Genomic DNA, 12111 nt, shown 5'->3' on the forward strand with positions numbered 1-12111 from the left:
GAAATTACCTCAAAAGGTCATTTAATTTATATCCCTATGCCAAAATACAACATTTTTATTCTCAGAGAATGCTTTCTACATTATTTCCTAAAAATTACTTAAGTCAGAGCTTCTAAAGCCTTCCTTAAGATTAAAAACTGCAAATTAAAACCCCAGTCTTCTCTTCTGCTATCAGTTTGGTTCCATCTCTTTATGTTACCAAGTTGGAGATAGAGTTTTTAGTGCCTAAACTTTATGTTTTAAAATAAGTAACTAAACCATTCCAGGTGAAACACAGATAAGAAGGGCAACATTGAACTAACTTCTTGATGACAGTAGAAAAGCAAAGAAGTTGTACCTGAGATAATAGAGTTTAAATGAGATTTACATTCCTGGAAAGCAGGAGGACACTTTTGTGGCTTTGGAAAATCTAGAAAGTTAGAAAGAAACTGAAAGAAAACATGGATTCTCCTGACTTAAAACGAAAATAGAAATTGTAAAGAGAAATCAGTTTTCTGATGAGGCAAGATCAGGGAAAGAAAGCCAGAGACCAAAGCAAAAAGAAGTTTCTGGATATTTTTTGAAAAAAAAAAAAAGAAACAAAACAATTTCAACTTATATGCATTAAAAGAGGGGCAAAAACCTTCCTTCAAAGCCATATACAATTTTTTAAAGTCCCACAAGGAAGACATTAGGAACAATTAAGAAAAAACTGTGCATCAGAACAATTTATCCCAGATTTATAGACCTTTCAGAAGAGACCTTGGTATTATCTAGTGCAGTCCTCTACCTTCAAGCAGTTGAAGAATTACTAGCCCCATCTTCCAGATAAGGCTATGGAATCTAGAGAGGGTAAGTGATTTATCCAAGGTTATACTTGAATTAACATTAGAAGGAAGACTAGAACCTAAGTCTTCTGTCTCTTGGTGTGGTTATTTGAACAATCACTTTAAACTAATCGCCTTTAAATGCAAGAGGCAGTGTGATATAATACAAAGAGTGTCAAGTTTCTGTCAGGAAATTCTGAAGTCAAATCCTGCTACTATCAGTTACAATTATTGTAGCCATGGTTTGTGGACTTCTAGTGAATTGGTGAGTTATTATAGAAGGTTCATAATGCTATAGGGGCACCAAACATTTTTTTTCATTATCTTATTTTATCAGTAAATTTGTACTAATAAGTATCGTTATTACCATGTAGGGTTTCATGAGAAATTATTACGTGAAAAAAAAAGTTCCCTCATAGTCAAAAAGTTTGGTTACTATGGCTTTAAAATACATGGTATTTTAAATCTGATATTTATTATATAACTGAGTTTAGCTGGTTAGTTAGTTTGGTTTTTTAATTTAAAAAAAAAAGTAGAATGTTTGTGGATATATTCCTCACATCAAACCTAATATCTACAAATTATCAGTAGAATAGTCACTCTTACAAGAAGGATACAAAAATGTAATCTCTATATAAGTAGGGGTTTTTTTCAATCTTTGAACTGATATCCTCAGCACAAAGTACAATTCCTGGCATATATTAGTATTTAATGTTGTTTGTCCTTTATTTTTGATGAGGACCAATGACATCATAGGGTGATGTTTTGACTTGCTTGTGAATTGGATTTAGGTGAGGCAGTGTAGCACAAAGTCATCAGCTTCACTTTTCTAGAGTCATGAAGTCCAGTAGAAAAACAAAAGTCAAGAGGGTGGACCAGGGTGCAGTGGATAACTTGGCGTCTTTGATGTCTGACCAAGGACTAGCATCTCTAGTCTGAGGGCTTACTGAGCCCTTTACAAGTCTGTTTACCCACCTTTGGTATCTATAAGCTACCTAACTCTCACCTGTGGCTTCAAGAAACTGTAGCATGCCTAGTAGCCACATCCCAGTAAAACTGTCTTGGCAGATAGAGTAAGTCAGGTTGAGGGTAACTGACAGGCCTCAAGCCCATTGGTGGGTAAGTTAGAGAGATGTCTACCCCTAGCATGTAAAGACTTCTCCCCAAGGAATAGGCAGATGAGAACAATTTGTTCCAAAGGCCAAGAAGCAAGATTTAATAAGAAATTATTAATTGATTGATTGAAGACATTTATATCCAAATCTTCATCAGTCAGGGCTTCAGCTTTGGTCTGTCTCTGGGAAATGAAGCCACAGGTAACTATAATCCAGGAAATCAGCTCTACCATTACAGTAGACCAGTTCTGGATGGCTTGCAGATGTTTCCTAGTACCTTGAGTTATAAACAATCATTACTCAGAAAAAGCTAAACACAAGAGAGTATAGCATTCCTTTGACTCTTCAGATTCTACACAAGGCTATCTCCATTGTTGGGCTGCAGACTGGATGGCAAGACGTAAGGGCAAGACACCCACCACCTGACAACCTCCAATGTCAGAATGCCTTCAGGGGACCAGATTCCTTCCATATCCTGGCCTTCCATATACAGAGCTTCCTGATAGGGTTGACATTTCTTCCTCTGCTCTGCCTGCTATGAGACTGACCTCCTGGGATCTCATAAGACATAATTGGCTAATGCAGGGTTCTAACAAAAGAGCACCTCATACATTCTAATCATCTGCTTCTCTCAAATGACCTCTCTCCAAGCACTGACACTCTACCTTAACTCATTCATCAATGATTTTCATAGTCCATTTTCTATCCTTATTGGATGCTGTCTTATTCCAATTTACCATAGGACCAAGTGGGTGGCCCAGTGAATAGAGCAGTGGGTCCAAAGTCAGGAAGACCTGGGTTCAAATTTGACCTTGGAAACTTACTAGCTGTATGTTTTGGGCAAGTCATTTAACCTTTATTTGCCTCAGTTTCCTCATCTATAAAATGGGAATGATAATAGTATCAACCTCCCAGGGCTGTTGTGAAGATCAAATGAAATAATAAATTCAAAGCATTTAGCACAGTATCTGCCACATAATATGCTATAGAAATATTAGTTATGATAATAATTATTATTATTACCACAAATCTACTACTGTCTCCCTCATCCACCCTATTTTCCTACTCCAGATCTGCTTGTCACTTCCCCTGTGCCCTTTGGAATGCCTGATCCATCATTAACAAACTTCCTTTCATCTTAAATCTCTTCCTTTCTCACATCTTAATTCTTCTGACATTCAGTGAGACCTAGCTTCCTACCAATGGCATGGTTTCCTGTATTATCTTTTTCAGAACTAACCAGACTTTCATTCATACCCCCTGACTCACCTGTCAGGGCTGGGAATTGGAATGTTACTTATTCCCATTGCTATTTCAAGATTCCCTGAACCATTTTCAATTATCAATCTCTTCTCATTTTTGGCTCATGCTAGCCAAACTAGATTCTAGTCTCTATTTTCTATTGAACCCCAAGATATGCTCCTTTCTTCTTCCTTCCATTCACCCTTCTATCTTCTTTCCTCCCTGTCCTCCTTCTTTCCTTCTTTCCTCCCTCCCTCCCTTCTTCCTTCCTTCCTGAGTTCAGTGTCTGCCTAATAGTCTTACTCTCACTCCAACTCTTGTCTTAACACTTGATTTTAACCTACATATTCATGGTCTTTAAAATATACTAATTTACCAATTCCTCAATCTATTCAATTACCATACCATATTCATCCACTCTGCCTTACCTACACAGAGAGGCAGTTATATTCTTGACCTTGCCATCATCCACAAGTGTTCTACTTCAATGTCAATTAACTCCACAATTTCTTTATTTGATTATAATTTTTACATTCTATCTTTTCCTCTACCCTTTGACCTTTAATCCTGATCTTCATTCTCATCATGAGAATGATCAATTTTGCTCCTCAATTCTTTCTCAGGGTATGATCTCTGTACTAGCTATACTCTCCTCCCTCCTCTATATCAACCCCTTGGTGAACCGAATCAAGTCTACACTATCATCTACTACCAAAATTCTTGGCCCCTTTTTCCTATTGCCAATCATATATTTCCAATCCAATGAACCTGAATCAGCGATTTAATAGAAAGAACAAGTTGAGTCAGGAGATTTGGGTTCTATTCCTGGCTCACTGCTACTTTGGTCCAATCACTTGCCTTCTCTGGACATCACCTTCCTTACCTATAAAACAAGGACTCCTTAAATTTTCTCCCATCTTCAAGGCTATATAGTCTATATTCAGATAATACTTCTCCATCAAAGCATTTGTATACTGCCAGGACAGTTGCTAATATGGAAACTATACCCTTTAAATCTTGTTGCTAATATGGAAACTATACCCTTTAAATCTTTGAACACAGTCTTGGTTTTGACAGTTTCATCAATGTGTGTTTCACTACTTTATAACTCTTAGGTTTTGTCATTGGGATGCTACTGATGACTCCTTCATATCACCTGACCCTCCACTGCTAGTCCTAGAAACAAATCTCTAAATACTTTAGAAAGAATAAAATGGTGAGCATTAATGTTTTAGCGTCAAAACCGGTGCCTTCTCACAAATGGTTTTATACAGTGATCACATGGTATAATGTAACATGCAGTAAACATGGAGTCTAAAAACCTAGATTCAAATCCTGATTCAACCCCTTACTGGCTGTTGATCTCAGGCAGGTTATTAAAGCTTTTTATGTATCAGTTTTCTCCTTATGCAAAATGGTAATTATAATACCAATGCTACTTTTCAATTTCCTATTGTATCAAATAAGACAATGAATGTAAAAGTACTATGTAAATTATTAGTGGTAAAAGTAGTAGTAAACATGTTTCGGTCAAACTGGCATAGTATAGTTTTATAAATTGAGATTTCTTGTCCAAAAATTTGTCCGCCTCCGTTCTCTGGTCTGACATACTCCACTCAGTGAGATGGTTAGGTACACCTATTAAGGGAGTGAGCTAAGATAAAAAGTCAGCTATGTATGCAGCCATAATTATCCTGGTTACTACAGGTTATTGAATGGATTCTTCTCAATGACTTCTAGGGAATCTAACCAGGTGGGGCTCCTAGAAGCAGATTCAGTATGTATTTTCCTTTCCAAAATGGCATTTATTTGCTGTTTATTCACTAAAGTGCCTATTCAAAGCACTTTATAATACCTCTTTACAGATTCAGAGTTCTAAGGAAACTCAGATCAGATTCTAGTTAAGCTCTCTCATTTTACAGAAGAGGAAACTGAGGCCTAAAATAACATATCAGTATGTAAGTATCAGAAGTGGAATGTGAACCCAGGCATTCCCTGGGTTGTTCAGAAAGAAAGTTCAATGTTCTTTCCCATTTTGTACCATTCTTTCTTCCCATGTTAAGGCTGGTTTCACTACATCTCCACTGCAATATAGAAGTACATATCAATTTTTTTCTAGTGTTTTCTCCTGCAACCACAGACTTTAAATCACTTGAGAAAAGAAGTCAGAGCAGGGCTTTGAGTCACTGAGAGAAAAGCAGCCTCAAAAACATTTGAAAAGGAGCAGGTGTATGCAAGCCACAGAACAAACCCAAGGACAACATCCCATAATGGATCAGCGTCACACTCAGTCAGAGGTCTTGAGGTCACAGGCTAAATATATGATTCGGGCTTGAAGCGAAACCCATTTGGTCATTAGTTCCGTGCGTCACAGGCAGCTTTCCCCAGGAAGGAGCCATGGGCTTCCTGAATCTTATGATTGATGTAACACTGACAGATTAACTGCAGCTGTTTACGTAGTATCTGTCCGTAGCATCGAAGAATATAGTTTTAGAGCTTATTAAGAATATCAATTTTGGAATACCTAAATAAAACTCGATTCATAGTAAATCATCCTCATGTTTCCGTTTTACAATTTTAACTGCCTTCTTTGAAAAATCAGCACACAATGTTTGCTTACATATTATTCCGTGTAGAAAGATTTGTTCTTTCAGCGTAGACTTGGTGTCAGGAGAAATTTTAAATTTTTGAAGTTTGCTTTTGACACTGACTCTGTGACTGTAGGCAACTTAACCTCTCTGATGTTTTAGTGTCCTCATCTATAAAATGAGGATGATATTTGTGGTATCTACCTCACAGATATGTTGTTGTGAGAACCAAATGAGATAATGTATGCAAATCACTATATGTGTTAGCTATCATTAGTCATTCTCAAGAGTAATATGGGCATTACCTTCTTACCAAAGCTAATCTTAGGAACCGATGTTCAAAGACAATTAAAAAGATTCACTCATTTTATTTCAAACTCTTTACAATAGTCGTCTATTTTCGTTGCTCAGTGCTTAATAAAAACAACCGGTATTTCATAAACATGTTTACAATGACATGCTAAATGATGTTTCATTCATTCATTTAAAAATCATTTAGTCCAATAAATATTTCAGAATTCCTATCATGTGCCAGAAACCATAGTAGGCGATGGGCACACAGAGTCCGAAATAAAATAATCCCTGACCTTAGGGGGCTTATATCCTTAGAGTTTGCTTTGAAAGAGCTTACATCAAGTGCCTTCTTTTAATGGCAATGTGTTGTAGATGAGGAAGTTCACCAGGCCAGGTTCATGTCACAATCTAGTTAGTCAGATGTTATATATGATTCCTATGCCTAGAATCAGATAGCTATAATAATTGCAACTGAAACTGAAATAAACTTATTTTTCTATATAAAATTCCCACAAAGTCCCTGATCTTTATAAGGAAGAAAATAAGTATTTTGTGCCTACTATGTGCACTAAGCACTTTACAGATATTATCTCATTTGTTCCTTACAACAGTTCTTGGAGGTAGATACTGTTATTACCCTCATTTTATAGTTGAGGAAACTGAGACAAAGAGAAGTTAAGTGATTTGCTCAGTTGCACAGCTACTAAGTGTCTGAGGTCAAATTTGAGCTCGTCCGCCTTACTCCAGGCCCAGTACGATATCTGCTGCACCACCTAGCAATGGTAGGCACAAGTGAGATATAAAGTTTAGATAAGAGATCCTCTCTGCCCTCAAGAAACTTACATTCACAAGAAGGCAAATAAAAACTATAACTATTATACTATTATAGTATAAGCATTATAGCTAACTTTAATACATAATAGTATATACAAGTTATATTAGAGAATTCCAAGGAAGATAAACTATAATTAGTATGTCTTGTTGTGAGATCTAGAGTCTGGTTGAAAAGGCTTTCTCTTCTCTCAATAAAAAAAGGATGGATCTCATCATCACGTCTGTCTGCTCCTCCTCAACCAGGTTGAGCAGAATCTCTGCTTTGCTCACTGTCTTCTCCTCCACAGCTATTCCCTTCCACCTCCATCCCCTACTCCTCTCTGTGTTCAACTTAAAAATATGTGACTCAGAAAATTAAGATACATATTATCTTTATTGAATGTATGTATTAAGTTATTACTGAAAGCAGCAGACATCCCCAAATGCACAAAAACTCAATACTTAAGGGAAAGAATTGGAGCTCTGTTAACTGTTTGGATTCTCAGGGAAGCAAAATTCTATTAAGTGACAGCAGAATTCTTTTAGTGAGCAGGGTAGCAAGCAGGGAGAAGCCTGCAGCAGTTTGATGCTCACTCTCAATCCTTATTCCAAGCATCTTTCATTACTTCTGCTGCATCATCTGGGTCTGTGTCTACCTCTGCATATCTGTACCTGAATCCCCTGCACAGCAACTCGAGTATTTCCCACTGTGGCAGAAACACTGCCCTCTAGCTTAGAACTAGGGCAGTCCAGTCTCTTCCTGACCTAGAGATCACAAATACCAGGGTCCCTAAGAAGGGCTAGGTCTTTTAACCCTGTTCTTGGGCCAGCCTGTCTGAGATTTAGCTAAAAATTGAGACATATACAGAGGATACATTCACTCTATTGGTGCTATCTCAACCATTATATCTGTTGGGTTCAGCTTGTTCCTTCCCACTCTTGAGGGCACCAGTAACATGCTCCCTGGGAAGATCATAGAAGAAAAAAAGCATCTCTACAGCTCCTACATCATTACCTCCATAACCTCACTGGAATTGAGAGCAGAAAAGGACCTTAGATATCATTTAGTCCAGCCTCCTCATTTTATTCATGAAGAAACACACACCCTGAGAGGTCAAACGATTATGCCTGCCTCGGTGAAATGTGAATTTTTCAGAGGCTGCCAATAACCTGCATAGCTGCTGGAAGGGAAGCATAACTCTCTAGCTTCATGCCCACTTCAAAGGTAGTATAGTCATTCTCTTCCATTGGGACAGAAAAGAACTCACTGTTGAATTATTCAGTATATCTCCTCCATATTCCACTAAAAACCTTACCCAACCCTCAGCCCCCAGCCCCCAGCCCCTGAGTAATTTTGTGAGCAAGAAAAGAAAGGGACTTAATTCTTCCAAGTAACAGCACTCTAACCATATATGGAAAAGAACACTGTTTGCCTCCACCCTTACATAAATGCATGTGGAAATCCAAAGTCATTTGGGGAACTCTGCACATTTATACTGGAAAGAATTCCACAGGTACATAGTTAAAAATTATACTTGAGAGAAAGCCACAAATTTATGATATTCATGGAATTCTGGTGAGGAAAATATAGCCTTAAAAATGATAAAATAATCAGATGAGCTTCCAAGACAAGAATGTCATAAAGGAAGATATAGCATGGCCAACTTCAGCCAGAGGTCTAGAATTCGCCAGTTCATAATATGACTGAGGGTTCCAGGGAAATTACTTGGTTAGTTATGGCCCCCCAATCACTTTTCCTCAGGAAGGAGTGACTGGAGATTTTGCATTTTAATGCAATCAGGTTCACCATTTGATTTTTGGAAACAAAATTTAACTGAAAAGTGTTAAAGAAAAAGTTTCCATTTATTTCTAAATTCCTTAGTTGGGGTTCTGTGCCAAAGTGGGAAAATGCAGAGGAGTTAAATCCGGAAGTGTTTAGGCAAATATTTAACAACTGGCTCTCCAGAAGAAAAAAAAATACCCACTACATACTTTTAAGTTTAAACTGCATTATTAACATTTTGTTGATAATATGTATGTTGAGCTATATAAAAGGATGATGGAATCATAGATTTAGAGCTGAAAGGGACCTTAGAAATCATCTAGTTAAATGCTCTCCTTTTAAAGATTAGGAAATTGAGGTTAAGGAGGTGATTTGTATAAGGTCACATGGTCACTAAGAGCAGAGCAAGACTTCCAACCCAGCACCTCTGACCCCAAGCATAGTGCTATTTCTACTGTATTAAGATGCATTTTTGACATGCAATGTGGTTTCCTGAAGAGCAAATTTATTATTTGAGGGCCTTTTGAAAAGAGTGAGAGCTGCACTGCTAATTTGACAAACTTAATTAGATAAATATTCAACAAATTCATCAGAAAGTACTTTTCCAAGGAGGGAACCTATCATAAATGTAAGCCTGCTTTCTCTCTCTCTGTATATATTTGAGTGTGTGTATATATACATGTATGTATATATATATATATAGACATGTATATATGGCTGTTGAAATATGTTATTACATTATACATAGTTTTAACCGCCTTACATATTTATGACATAAATATGTATATATTTCCAATGACATATAGATATCATTGGAAGTGACAATTGTGTAATTAGATCATGTTTACTCCCATCCTTATATACATATATATTGTTAAAACTATATATATTTTATATTTATATAATATATAATAAACTGCTAAAACTAATATGTGTTTATATCATATATAAGCCTCTTAAAACTATATATATGCATATATACATAACTACATGATTGTAGACGTAGTTTATATTTATATATCTATATAAATATAAGTGTTCTGCATTGTAAGCAGTGGTGACTCATTAATGTTCACATAGTGTAAAGCACTATACACATAGCATTATACACATGCACACTTTAAGAAGTTCTATATATGATAGTATATATAATATAGTTTTAACATGATATATATAGAGGAGAATACACATAATCTGATTATGCAACTGTCATTTCCAGAGATTTTATATGTATATATATATATATATATATATAACATATATAAACATGGTAAAACTAAGTTATATATAAATAAAATAAGATAAAATTAATATATAATCTACAAATATAGAAATATAAACTATATTGTATCTATTTTAGAGGCTTGTAAATAGTATGTATTTACAATGATTGTTATTGTTGTTGTTGGGTTTTGTCCAACTTTTTGTGACCCCATTTGGCATTTTCTTAGCAAAGACACTGGAGCAGGTTTGCCATTTCCTTCTCTAGCTCAGTTCACAGATGAGGGACTGAGGCAAACAGGGTTAAGTGACTTGCCTAGGGTCACACAGCTAATAAGTGTCAGAAGCCAGATTTGAAATAATGAAAATGAGTCTTTTTAATTCCATAGACACACACATAATATATTTTATATGTATATATTAAAGTATATAATTTAAAATATAATAAACTACTAAAACTAATATTTATTTATATCATATAAAAGCCTCCTAAAATTATATATGTAATATATAAAACTACATAGTTTTTATATATAGCTTATATTTGTTTTATATCATTATACAAATATTTACATACACATACATATAAACGTGTATGTACGTAAACATATGTATGTATTTATATGTGTGTTTGTATAATCATTGGAAATGGCAATTGTATAATCAAATACTATGTACTCTACTCCTCTCCCTCCCATACCCTGAAATTATTAATGTTAATTTTGTTTTATAAAAAGCTCAGTGTAAAGACCTTTCTAGATACAGTCCTTCCACTCCAGAAAATAGATGATATAAAAAAGGACACAGTAAAAAACTCCTACTGATGAAGTACATTCCAGTACCATAGAAAGATAGAAAAGAAGATTAAGTTGTCATAAAAATACACTAAATGTTTCCACAAAATATGGACAAGTCAGCAAACATTAATTATTAAGTATCTGCTATGTGTCAGAAACTATGCTAAGTGTTGGAGATACAAAGCAAGGCAAAAAAAAACAATCGACTTGGTGGTACAAGCTTTGCAAATACCTCCTTGGAGGGTTAAATTCTACATTTTCCCATTTCATTAAGAAATAATAACCAGAAATACAAGGCAGTTTTGCCGTTCCAGCTACAAAGATTTGGTGTGCATGGTGTAGCTGTCGAGGCTTTAAAAGCTAAAAATAAGGTAGGCTTTAAATTGCATCAAGTACTCCAGGTTCCCCTTTGCAACTGAGTGAGTTTGGTAAGCACAGCCTCACGTATGGGGAAAGATAAAGAACTCCTGCCAGGCTGAGCTAAAGTCACTCAGATGCCCCCTACATTGACACCAGGCAAAACTATTTAATAGATGGTTCATCTTTCACCTTCACTCCCCGACATCCTACTTGTTATTCTTATGCTTCCCCTTGTCACCCCAGGGTCTGCATACTCTTGCTATTTAACCCTACCTGATTTATCTGAGTCCCATTCTTTTGGTGTGTAATTAGATGATTAAAATCTAATCTGATGAAAGCCTAATATATTTGCCATTTTGAGGAAAATTCATATTTTAACTCCTCTTCAGAAGTCTCTTGGAGTTGATAGACTATAAGGTCCTTGAAGGCAAGGATTGTTTCTTTTTAGTCTTTATGTTCCCAGAGCCTAGCATAGTGTTTGGCACATACCAGATGATTAAGAAAATCCTTTTAAATCAATTGAATGATTCAGTTACTGGTAATTTTAAGCACCACCACTGGCCATTATAGAAAAAAAAAATTGTATGCTAAGGAGACTTTTCATTGACCCTCAAATGACAACATATACATAGCCACCTACTCCATTTTTACATACAGCTGATGCTAATTTTCACCTACAGGTAGAGTCAAACCAAATCACTAAGCATTTATTAAGTAATTGTAATGTACCAAGCACTCTACTAAGAACTGGAGAACAACTAGCTCCATCTTACATGGATCCCTGACACAGCACTGGTTATGTATTACCATACTATGTATAGAGGTAGAGGAGTAGAAGGATGGTAACTATCTCCCTAACACAGCTATGACAACACATTTGAACAAAAGATGGACATTAGGAATGAAGTCATAATAGTTAGGCAAATTTCTTAAGTAGATTATGGTGTCAGAATATTAGTGAAATGAGAGAGGAGAAGGAGGAGGAGGAGGAGGAGAAGGAGAAGGAGAAGGAGGAGGAGAAGAAGAAGTAGTAGAAGAAGAAGAAGTAGTAGTAGAAGAAGAAGAAGAAGAAGAAGAAGAAGAAGAAGAAGA

This window comes from Vombatus ursinus, unplaced genomic scaffold (genome assembly GCF_900497805.2).
Source record: "Vombatus ursinus unplaced genomic scaffold, bare-nosed wombat genome assembly UNPS02014781.1, whole genome shotgun sequence".
Taxonomy (NCBI): domain Eukaryota; kingdom Metazoa; phylum Chordata; class Mammalia; order Diprotodontia; family Vombatidae; genus Vombatus; species Vombatus ursinus.